Genomic DNA, 12,297 nt, shown 5'->3' with positions numbered 1-12,297 from the left:
TTGAATCAAAACCAAAAACCTGCATGTCCATGTATATATCTCTAAAAAAAACAACAACAACAACAACAACAACAACAACAACAACAACAACAACAACTAAAACAAATCACTATTCTAGCAAACCAACACCAGCTTTGGTAATAAAATAGATTATGCTTCAAATTTAATTGTATAGCACACAAAATCCAACTTGTTGCAAGACGTTTTGTAGCACATAGAAGATTGATTTGGGAATAAAAATGAAAACAATAAAATTGTGCTCATAATGAAACTGAACAATGTTGTGGATATTGGGAAATGGTTCATTTTACATTTGCATTAAAATATATCATATATTTCATATAAAATATAACAGATTAAGGAACCAGCTTCTTTTCTACAACATTGTCTGCTACCCAATCCACTACATTGTTTATGAATCAAGGTGGTGTTCGCAGAATAGTTATTTATATACAGTAGATAATATATCAGAAGGATCATACTATCAGTCAGGCTGCTTGGAAAAGATACCGTAGGTCACCACTTGGATATATCAATATAAGCTTCTCAAAGTCATCTTGACAACTATCTCTCTATTGTAAACATGAGGAAAATGTTGTTAAAACTATTTTTCAACGAAGTTTCAGTACATTGTAATATGGATGAAAGAGTGAATGAATGAATGAATAAATGAATGAATATATGGTAGGAACAACAAGTATAAAGGTTAAAAAAATAACAGGCCAGGCTCAAACAGTAGGAAAAGGAGGCGTTAAACCCCAATAGATACGAATGATACGTTTTTCACCCTTAAAAATAAGTTTGGAAGAGACCAATTAGTTCCCATATACTTGCCTATACAAAACATTTTGCCTGCTCTTTTTTTTTTTTTTTTTTATCTCATGATAGCTCTCATTCGAAAGTCATTTCCATGTATAGAGCATTGTGTATATTCAAATCCATTGCCAGCAATTTATGAAGCCTTTGATCAGAATGCAGAAAGATTGCCCATCTTTTAAGTCAGCTTTTTTCATTAGCCGTCCATAGAATAATTCTCACTCTGGAAGAAAACGGATTTAAATCACTGGATTATAATTGCTGCACTTTTGTCATAAGGATGAGTTTAGCTACATGTAGGAAGACAGGTGTTTCCTAAATTCAACCATATTGCAAGGCACTGTAGTAAATTTAAAGCTGGAGAATAAAAGAGATTAGTAGAACAGTTTCAGAGGGAGAGGATACTTAGTGGAAGAAGATTTAATATGCTCTTCTAGTATAAGTATCGTTGATTCTCTTTTCACACACAGTTCTTATATACTGAAAAAAGCACCAGCTAATACAGTACAATATCAGTGTGTTACACCAGATTGTTAACTACAAAAATGTTATTGTACTGTATGTCCAACATTTAGCATTAGCACTTACATTCATGATGGAAACATTTAATAAAATGCAAGCATTGAAGAATAACTCTTTTTTTGAAACCTATTGTAGTACTAATTGTCCTCTACAGTTTCAATGATGTGCATATACCTGGCCCAGGATCCGTTTATCAGCACAGTTGTCCAGAGCAAGTGATCTTTAACACAGGAGGAATGATCTGCTATTCTACACAATTATATGCTACCACCTCACCAGCTTATGCTGTTTATATGTGCTGACTTTATATAATATGTAAGGAGGGTCAGCTCCAATAGTAACCATAATGCTTGGCTGTTTGTTACCATGGAGTGTTGTGTGTGGTTCTTTGATGTCTTGTAGATGGATTTCTGTGGTGATGTTGAGCTAGACCATGAGGTAAGTGCAAGAGGAGAGAACGCAAAGAGGGCTACGGAAAACTGTATCAATGTTATATGATGTACATGTATGCTTAAGTATCATAGGAACAATAGTATGTCAAGGAACTGTAGAGAGAAGTAAAGTGTAGAATAAGGCACATGTTAGACTAGAAAATATATGATATTGCAGTAAAAGCTAAGAAAGAAATGCAAACGTAATTAGTTTCAAAGTAGACAGGACTAAAATTAGAAAGGTTAAGTACTATGGGAAATACAAAATAAAAAAGTGGAACAAATGTAATGCAATTGAGTTACTTCCAATATAAGAGTATATAGGATACTTAAGAATAGAAATACAAATAGGTAAGCAAATGGCAAAGTAATGACAGTGAGAAAGATAAAAGTAAATATAAGGGCTCAAATTGTTCAAGATATGGATGTTGGGAATACTATATTCGGTGGAATAAAAGAGATGGTGTATCTAAAATAGACTGACATAAACTCAGTAAATGTGAATAGCCTCAATAGTTAGATATATAAAAAGAGCGGTGGAAAATCAAAAAGGGGAACTGGAATGAAAATAACCTTTAACCTTTAACTTTCAGTCCAAGTGGTCCTTGACAAGTTCCTCCTTGGACTAAAATGACATATATGTTGCTGATCTCATGCTGTAAATAAAGGGAATTTTCCATTCATGCCTGGTGAGTGACCCCTGACGTTCTTTCTAGAAACTATTTTGTTTCGTCTTGACGTGACAACACAAACTAGAAAAGAAAACCCGTGGCGCACGAGAGGGAACATGTATGAATACAATAACCTGAGAGTCCAAAGTCACTGATATCAGCATAAATCACAGACAATCCTTGTTAGTCCTTCCTTAGATGGATACAGCTCCAATCCAAATAAACCTTGACCTCAGAGAAAAAATATTTTAGTGCAACACTGTTGGAAAATTCGATCATCACTTTATTATTTATTTATTAACAGTTTCTTATATAGCGCAGCATATTCCGTTGCGCTTTACAATTAGAACAACAGTAATAGAACACAACTGGGTAAAAACAGACAGACATAGAGGTAGGAAGGCCCTGCTCGCAAGCTTACAATCTATAGGGAAATAGGCATAGATACACAAGGATAGATGCTATCTATTGCATAATGGTCCACCAGATTGCTAAGTTCTTAATGGGTTGTATGATGATACCCCGCAAAGTTGGCCAAGTGTCAGGAGGGTGTGAGACTAAAGAAAGACAAGATATGTGATGTTATGAATACTGTACAGAGGATGCAATTAGATAGGGAAGCACTGAAGGTTATGTGGGTGGGTCTGGAATTTGATAGGCTTGTCTGAAGAGGTGAGTTTTCAGGGAACGTTTAAAGGTTTGGAGACTAGAGGCGAGTCTTACTTTATGAATTCATTCCACTCACACTTAAGAGTTGGGAAAATTGCATATCATAAGTTTCCAAACTTATTTGGTCACAAGAATCCTTTTCTGTATTTCTCCACATAAAAACCTCAGAGAGAAAAATATTTAGTGCAACACCATTGGACTAATACAACACTTAAATATCTGGTTACACTCACATCGGGGGTCATTCAGAGTTGATCGTAGCTGTGCTAAATTTAGTACAGCTACGATCAGGCACTCAGACATGCAGGGGGACGCCCAGCACAGGGCTAGGACGCCCCGCATGTCAGTGCCGCCCCCCATCCCCGTCCCCCAGAAATGCAAAAACATTGCACAGCAGCGATGCTTTTGCATTAGAGGAGTAATTCCTGGCCAGCATAACTCCTGCGGCTGGCCAGGAGAGCGTCTTCGCTGCACGGGTCGCAGCGTCTGCGTGTGATGTCACGCAGCTGCCGCGGCCTGCCCCCCCAATGGTCTGGCCATGCCTGCGTTGGCCGGACTGGGCCCCCTAATCGACAGCTTAATCAGGCAGAGGCGATCGCTATGCAACGACAGCCTTCGGCTGTCTGGCATGCACCGGCGCACTGCGGCACCAGCGCATGCGCGGTACTGACCCGATCGCACTGCTGCGATAAACTGCAGCATGCAATCGGGTCAGAATGACCCCCAAAGAACAGTAAAACATCACATTAAGAATCACTTGGGGGATTCTGATTCTCACTAAACAGGAATGGACATCTATCTATCCTTGCCGTTAAAAGTCCTTCCTGGTCATCCGAGGTTGATGAAAAGAGTCCCAGTTGTCCCTTAGAATCACAAGAGCCACCTGCGTAACGCGTTTCAGACCTGTATTGTAGTGGTCCTTCTTCAGAAGCATGGTGGGCAATGTCCAAAACCGTGTTTTTATACTAAAACATAATGAATCAATTAAGAAAGGCTCCTCCCGGTTCCTGTGTTTTAGTCCAATGGTATTGCACTAAATATTTTTCTTTGTGAGGTTTTTATGTGAAGAAATGCAGGAAAGGATTCTTGTGACCAAATAAGTTTGGAAACTTATGATATGCGATTTTCCCAACACTTAAATGTGAGTGGAATGAATTAATAAAGTGATGATCGACTTTCCCAACAGTGTTGCACTAAAATCTTTTTTCTCAGAGGTCAAGGTTTATTTGGATTGGAGCTGTATCTGTCTAAGGAAGGACTAACAAGGATTGTCTGTGATTTATGCTGATATCAGTGACTTTGGACTCTCAGGTTATTGTATTCATACATGTTCCCTCTTGTGCCACGGGTTTACACTTCTTTTTCTTTTCTGTGATTTCTAGGTTTGGTGTCCTTGTAACCGGGCTGCACTAAAAGGGTTTATTGTGCAATTTAGGGTTATTTTCTTCTTTTATCTGTTGTTTCACCTTTTAACTCCATTTTTGCTGCAAACATGTTTTCTTTTCGTGATATCAGAAATAATTGCATTAAATATGTATTTATGACTCCTATGGGAGAGGATAAGTTTTGTGATGATGATCTATCAAGTATATGTAAAAAGTTGGAAAACATGATGTTACGAGAAAATAGGGTACGGTGGGAAGTTATTACGCTTGATAAATATTAATCTGAAAATCTGATCCCTATGGGACTTCAGATTACCAAACCACCATACTTCAAAACTCTTGATGATGAATTCCAAGATGAATGGTAAGGAATATTAGATCATTGTTCACATAAACTAATAGATCTTGTCCTTAAAGAAAGGAAAAAGGTATTAAAATCTCTTAATGATGAAATTAATAATCTACTTACTTTGATCAGTTCGTTTAAGGAATTAGAGGATTTCAAATCAGCAGAGGAAGAGATTATGAGGAAAATAAATAAAGAAACTAGGGAATTAAGAGAAATGAAAACCCGGAAATTGTATAGGGATGCAAAGAAAACAGTGGATACGATGGTTGATAAACAAAATAACCAAGTAACTGCAGACTTACCTGTACAAACAGAGAGAAGGGAGAAGGAAAAGTGGATTCCTTCTAAAAATACTAATAGACCCTTGAGGGATTTAAATATCTCTAATCATTCAAGAATCAGATCTAGGAGTTGATATAATTATAAAGATCAGAGAAACCCTAGATATGTTAATACCAAAGGAACAGGGAGATCTTTTGAAGACTCAAATGAAAGATGGGCAAGAAGGTCACCTGATTCTAATAGATGCTTCAAGGGTCCTATCCAGAGAATGTTTGGGTCTAATGGAAATAGATTTTTACCGTTAGGAGATGAGTGGAATGATTCTACCAATGCATCCCCTTTTTTTAGAACAGGACAGCAGGTTCAGAAGAAGGTTTTAGAGAAAAAAGTAAGGAAATTGAGACGAGGGAAGAGAGGAGGTTGCGCTAAAGTAAAAAATAAAAAATCTATCTGAGGAATGTGCTATACAGGATAAAATTAAAATGTTTAACTTGAGTAAGAGACAGCTTTCTAGTGATGAAGAAAAAGTATTGATGATGGGGTTGAACTATACCCTCAGTAATAGAGCAGATGCTTTTGATACATATATTGACTTACAGAAATATATACGAGCAGATGCTTTTGATCCGTAAGTTGACAGTTAAAAAGTTTTTCTTAAGTAAGAAGGAGGAGGTTATAAATGTTGAGGGAGAAACTGGAGTTCCCTTCAGACCCCAGTACAATAATAAATCTTCTTTTTATCCTACTCAATTTAGAGGAAGTTTTATTGATTGTTTTAATAAAATTGTTAGTGAAGAAATAGATGAGGTTCTAACAAAACCCAGAAAACAAACGAGATGTAATTTGACTAGAAACAAATATGCTGCACTAAAAAGTTTCAAGGAAGATAAAAATCTTATTATCAAACCCGCTGATAAAGGGGTAAAGTATAGTGTTAATGGATAAAGAAATGTATATGGCTGAGATCTATAAACAACTAAAAAGTGGGAATACATATACAAAGTTAAAAGGAGATCCCACAGATAAAGTCCTAAAAGCACTTTCTGATCTGACTCTAAAAGCAGTAGAAAAGGGAGTTATAACTCAAAAAGAGTCTGATTTTATTAATATCAAAACCCCTTCTATTCCCACTATATATGTTCTCCCAAAATTACACAAAGATCCTTTACATCCACCTGGGAGACCCATTATCTTCGGGACTAACAGTGCCACTAGCAATTTGTCTGCTATTTTTTATGGTTATTTTCAGCCTCTTGTTAAACAAACTAGGGCGTATTTAAAAGACTCTAAGGATGTTCTAAATAGAATTGATAATATGAGTTGGGATGAGAACCATGTATTATTTGGTGCCGATGTTAGTACACTCTATACTATAATTAAAACAGATAGAGGTCTAAAAGCTGTCTCTTTTTATCTAGACAGAAGCAGTTATGATGCTAACACCAAAGAATTTATCCTGAAAGGGATAGATTTTATTCTTAAGGTGGGTACACACTGGGCAATATATCGGCCATTCTCTTGACCGCCGACCGCCCGTACACATGCTGCGGTGGCCGTGGCCGGCGGTGATTGACAGCTGAACAGGGCAGGCGTGTGTACATGCCCGCCAAGTTCATGATGTCAGTCCCTGACGGATCAGGCAGTGTGTATGCTCAACACAATGCCCGATCCGTCCATAGATATATCTGCTGATCAATTGATCGGCAGATATATCTACCAGTGTGTACCCACCTTAACAAATAAAAAAAAAATATTTGATGGTACCTATTACGTACAGTCTATTGGAACCGCCATGGGTACCGGGTTTGCCCCCAGTTATGCTAACCTCTTTATATCATACTGGGAGGAGCATTTCATATGGCCAGAGGTCCAGCTGGGGGCAGGCCTGGTATCCTGGAAAAGGTTAATAGATGACGTATTTTTTGTATGGAATGGTTCTGAGGATGATCTGACTGTTTTTTGTGATTCTTTAAATCACAATGATTACAATATATCTCTTACCTTTCAGAGAAGTAAAAATGAGATTACCTTTCTGGATTTATTTATTTATGTAAAACATGGAGATGTCCAAACAAAGAATTTTCAGAAATCAGCCGATTATAATAGTTATATCTATAGAGATAGTTTGCATCATGATAAGTGGCTTAGTGGGAACCCCTTTGGTCAATATAGCAGAATCAAAAGAAACTGTTCAGAAGTTGCCTGAAGTATGTAAAGAATTAATAAAAGAAACAAAAATCTTTTTAGAGGAGGGATACACACATGAAGCATTAGAGAAAGCTGAAGCATGTCTAGACTCAATAGAGAAGACAGAACTGCTTCAAACTAAAACTCATCACTCAAGTATTAAAGATGATAGATCCAATTGGGTATTTATTAGCAGATATAGTTCTAATTACGGGGATATTGAGAGCTGTATTAGAAAGAATTGGCCCTAATTGTTAAAATATCCTGTAATCGGTAAAGAACTTCCAGAGAGCTCTTCTTTTATCTATAGGAGAGCTCCAAATTTAAAAAATAAAATAGTCTGCAGATGCATTGAGGATGATAAACGCACTAGTTTGAGAATTCAGGGTTTCCATCAATGTGGACTTTGTCTCATGTGTAGGACAATGAAAGATGGAAAGTATTCTCAATGAATGGGAAAGTTTATCCCATAAAGGATTTTATTACTTGTTGTTCAAAGAATGTTATATATGCAATACAATGTACTTGCAACTTGGTTTATATAGGAAAGACCACCAGGAGTATTAAGACACAATTAGCTGAGCATGTTTATAATATAAAAAGAAAAAGGGTTTAGACTCACACATTTTTTCAGCTAATTTTAAGGAGAAACATGGCTCAAAGGAATGCCATATTAAATCCTTTTGGGCAGGGCCGGATTAAGCATGGTGGGGGCCACGGGCAATGAAGTTGTGGGTGCCCCCACTACAGTAGATGACAGACCCCTGAGCTCACCCTTACACACACACACACACACACACACACACATCCATGCTGCACACAACACACACACACATACACCCATGCTGCACACAACACACACACCCATGCTGCACACAACACACACACACAAAACACACAGACGTACACACACACACACACACACACACACATACACCCATGCTGCACACAACACACACACAGACGTACACACACACATATGCGCGCACGCTACCTGTCCATCCGGCGGTGCAGCGGATGCCGGAGTCAGGGCCCCCACACTCAGGAGCATAGTAGTCTCCCCCCTCCCAGCGGCTCAGCTGTTCATTAATAGTGCCGCCGAGGTGTCCTTGCACAGCATTTAATAGTTTCCCAGGATGCTGCATTGAAATCCTGCAAGACTATGAAATGCTGTGCAAGGAACACCTCCTCGGCGGCGCTGTTAATGAACAGCTGAGCTGAGCCGCTGGGAGGGGGGAGACTACCACGCTCCTGAGTGTGGGGTCCCCAAATGTGTGGGGTCCCGGGACGACCGCCCCCTTTCGCCCCTCCCTTAATCCGGCCCTGCTTTTGAAGCATCAGAGGAAAGAATTCTCAATGAATGGGAAAGTTTATCCCATAAGGGATTTTATTACCTGTTGTTCAAAGAATGTTATATATGCAATACAATGTACTTGCAACTTGGTTTATATAGGAAATACCACCAGGAGTCTTAAGACACAATTAGCTGAGCATGTTTATAATATAAAAAAAAAAGGGTTTAGACTCACACATTTTTTCAGCTAATGATAAGGAGGAACACGGCTCAAAGGAATGCCATATTAAATCCTTTTGGGCAGGGCCAGATTAAGCATGGTGGGGGCCACGGGCAATGAAGTTGTGGGGGCCCCCACTAAAGTAGATGACAGATACCTGTGCCCACCCTTACACACACACACACACACACACACACACATACACCCATGCTGCACACAACACACACACACACACACACACACACACATACACCCATACTGCACACAACACACACACATACACCCATACTGCACACAACACACACACACACAACACACAGACGTACACACACACAAACATATGCGCGCACGCTGCCTGTCCGTCCGGCGGGGCAGCGGATGCCGGAGTCGGGGCCCCCACACCCAGGAGCATAGTAGTCTCCCCCCTCCCAGCGGCTCAGCTGTTCATTAACAGCGACACCGAGGAGGTGTCCTTGCACAGCATTTAATATTCTCGCAGGATGCTGCATTGAAATCCTGCAAGACTATGAAATGCTGTGCAAGGACACCTCCTCAGCAGCGATGTTAATGAACAGCTGAGCTGAGCCGCCGGGAGGGGGGAGACTACCACGCTCTTGAGTGTGGGGGCCCCGGGACGACCGCCCCTTTCACCCCTCCCTTAATCCGGCCCTGCTTTTGGGGTATCCAGCAAGTAAAATCTACCTGGAGGTCAAGGAATATAGATCTAAGACTTTCTAAGGCTGAGATGTGATGGATCTTTCAGTTAAAAACATTGGCACCCCGAGTCCTTGTGAGTAAGACCAAGCTGCATTAAAAGGGTTTAATGCGCTATTTAGAATTATGCGCAATTTAGAGTTATTTTCTTCTTTTATCTGTTGTGACAACACAAACTAAATTAATTGGACTATCGCATCTTTTCATTGACTATAAATAGATAGATAGATAGATAGATAGATAGATAGATAGATAGATAGATAGATTTCTAATGATAATTATGTGAGAGTAGTGGGTATATCCTAAGGGTGGGAATGAACAAGTGATGGGTATAAAAATAAATACTGTACAACAAGTACTGAAATAAGGACTCGTGAGGCAGGTTTTCCATTTACAACACAGTGGCCAATATTTACTAAGAATTCGAGTTTGTCCGATTTGTGTTTTTTTTTCTAAGTCCTAATCCGGGAATTCACTAAGCACCAATCTCGGCAGTGTTTGGACTATTCGTAATGGTTTGATTTGCAAAGTTCCGAAATACGAATGAATAGACCATCGGTCAAACACGGCTGTTATTTCATACAATACGGGCATTCACTATTCATTCGTATTTGGGTGTTAGTTTCTGAGTGCTCAAGTGCGGGTCTGTTTTTTTTCGATTCGTTAAAAAAAGCAGCAAAAAAATAGACCTGCTTTTTCCAGTCGAGTTTGGATAACCATGCACGGATCAGTGAGATCTGTGCATGGTTATCTGTGGGAAAGGGTCTGTTTAGTGTAAAAACTGGAAAAAAAAATAGCGTGGGGTCCCCCCTCCTAAGCATAACCAGCCTCGGCTCTTTGAGCCGGTCCTGGTTGAAAAAATATTGCGGAAAAAATGACAGAGGTTCCCCCATATTTCTTCAACCAGCACTGGGTTCTGCGCCTGGTCCTGGTTCCAAAAATACGGGGGACAAAAAGCGTAGGGGTCCCCCGTATTTTTGAAACCAGCACCGGGCTCCACTAGCCAGGTACATAATGCCACAGCCGGGGGACACTTTTATACTGGTCCCTGCGGCCCTGGCATTACATACCCAACTAGTCACCCCTGGCCGGGGTACCCTGGAGGAGTGTGAACCCCTTAAATCAAGGAGTCCCCCCCCTCCAGCCACCCAAGGGCCAGGGGTGAAGCCCAAGGCTGTCCCCCCCATCCAAGGGCGGCGGATGGGGGGCTGATAGCCTTTTAAAAAAATGTGAATATTGTTTTTAGTAGCAGTACTACTAAAAGCAAGCCTCCCCCGCAAGCTGGTACTTGGAGAACCACAAGTACCAGCATGCAGAGGAAAACAGGGCCCGCTGGTACCTGTAGTACTACTACTAAAAAAATACCCAAAAAAAAACAGGACACACACACCGTGAAAGTATAAGTTTATTACATACATGCACACCTCCATACATACATACTTACCTATGTTCCCACGAGGCTCGGTCCTCTTCTCCATGTAGAATCCTTGGGGTACCTGTGAAAAAAATTATACTCACATTATCCAGTGTAGAATCAGACCTTTGTATAATCCACGTACTTGGCAAAATAATAAAACGGAAACCCGACCACGCACTGAAAGGGGTCCCATGTTTACACATTCCCCGACTGCCAGGACCCCCACTGACTCCTGTCAAAGAGGGTCCCTTCAGCCAATCAGGGAGCGCCACGTCGTGGCACTCTCCTGATTGGCTGTGTGCTCCTGTAGTGTATGTCAGGCAGCACACGGCACAAATACAATGTAGCGCCTATGCGCTCCATTGTAGCCAATGGTGGGAACTTTGCGGTCAGCGGTTGACCGAAAGTAACCTCACCGCTGAGGTTGCTCCAGGCAAACCAGCAAACCAGCAGGCAAAAGGCAAACCAGCAGCAAGAGAGACCAAGCTAGGCTATACATCCCTATATATACTGATCCCTCCCCTCTCTAACATTGGCTGTACTTTTCATCACAGTTAGGTCCACCCCTCACAGGAGGTTTAACTCTCTCCATTCCTATGCTGTAATTTAGCTCTCCTAATTGGCAAAACCATGTGCAGTGCAGCTGGGGCAGATATAACGTGCAGAGAGGGTTAGATTTGGGTGGGGTGTGTTCAAACTGAAATCTAAATTGCAGTGTAAAAATAAAGCAGCCAGTATTTACCCTGCACAGAAACAATATAACCCACCCAAATCTAACTCTTTCTGCAAATGTTATATTTGTCCCCACCTGCACTGCATATGGCTTTGCCCATTAGCTAACAAATTTGCTGCTGCGATCAGGTCTAAATTAGGCCCGATATCCGCATCGGAAGCAGAGCATTTAAAACAGTCCTAGTTATCCGATACGCCTGTTAAAAGTTTCAATTTGAGAGTACAATACGCACTGTGAAATTATTTGTAATGTATTTCTGCATATGAAGAAGAAACTAATTGTTTATCCAGTCTAATAGTCTAATACAGAACCCAAAGACTGTCATAGAAACATTGAAACAGAATTTGACAGCAGATAAGAACCACTTGGCCCATCTAGGCCCAGATTTATCAAGCCTTGGAGAGTGATAAATAGAACGGTGATTAAGTACCAGCCAACCAGCTCCTGTCTTTTTCAAACACAGCCTGTGACATGGAAGTTAGAAGCTGATTGGTTGTCACCATGCTATTTACCACTCCCCAGGCCTTGATAAATAGGGGCCCTATTCTGCTCTAAACACATGTACACACTCTTACACACTAGGTTAATTTTTTGTGGGGAGCCAATT

This window comes from Pseudophryne corroboree, chromosome 3, assembly GCF_028390025.1.
Source record: "Pseudophryne corroboree isolate aPseCor3 chromosome 3, aPseCor3.hap2, whole genome shotgun sequence".
Taxonomy (NCBI): Eukaryota; Metazoa; Chordata; class Amphibia; order Anura; family Myobatrachidae; genus Pseudophryne; species Pseudophryne corroboree.
Note: the sequence above shows the minus strand (reverse complement) of the source record.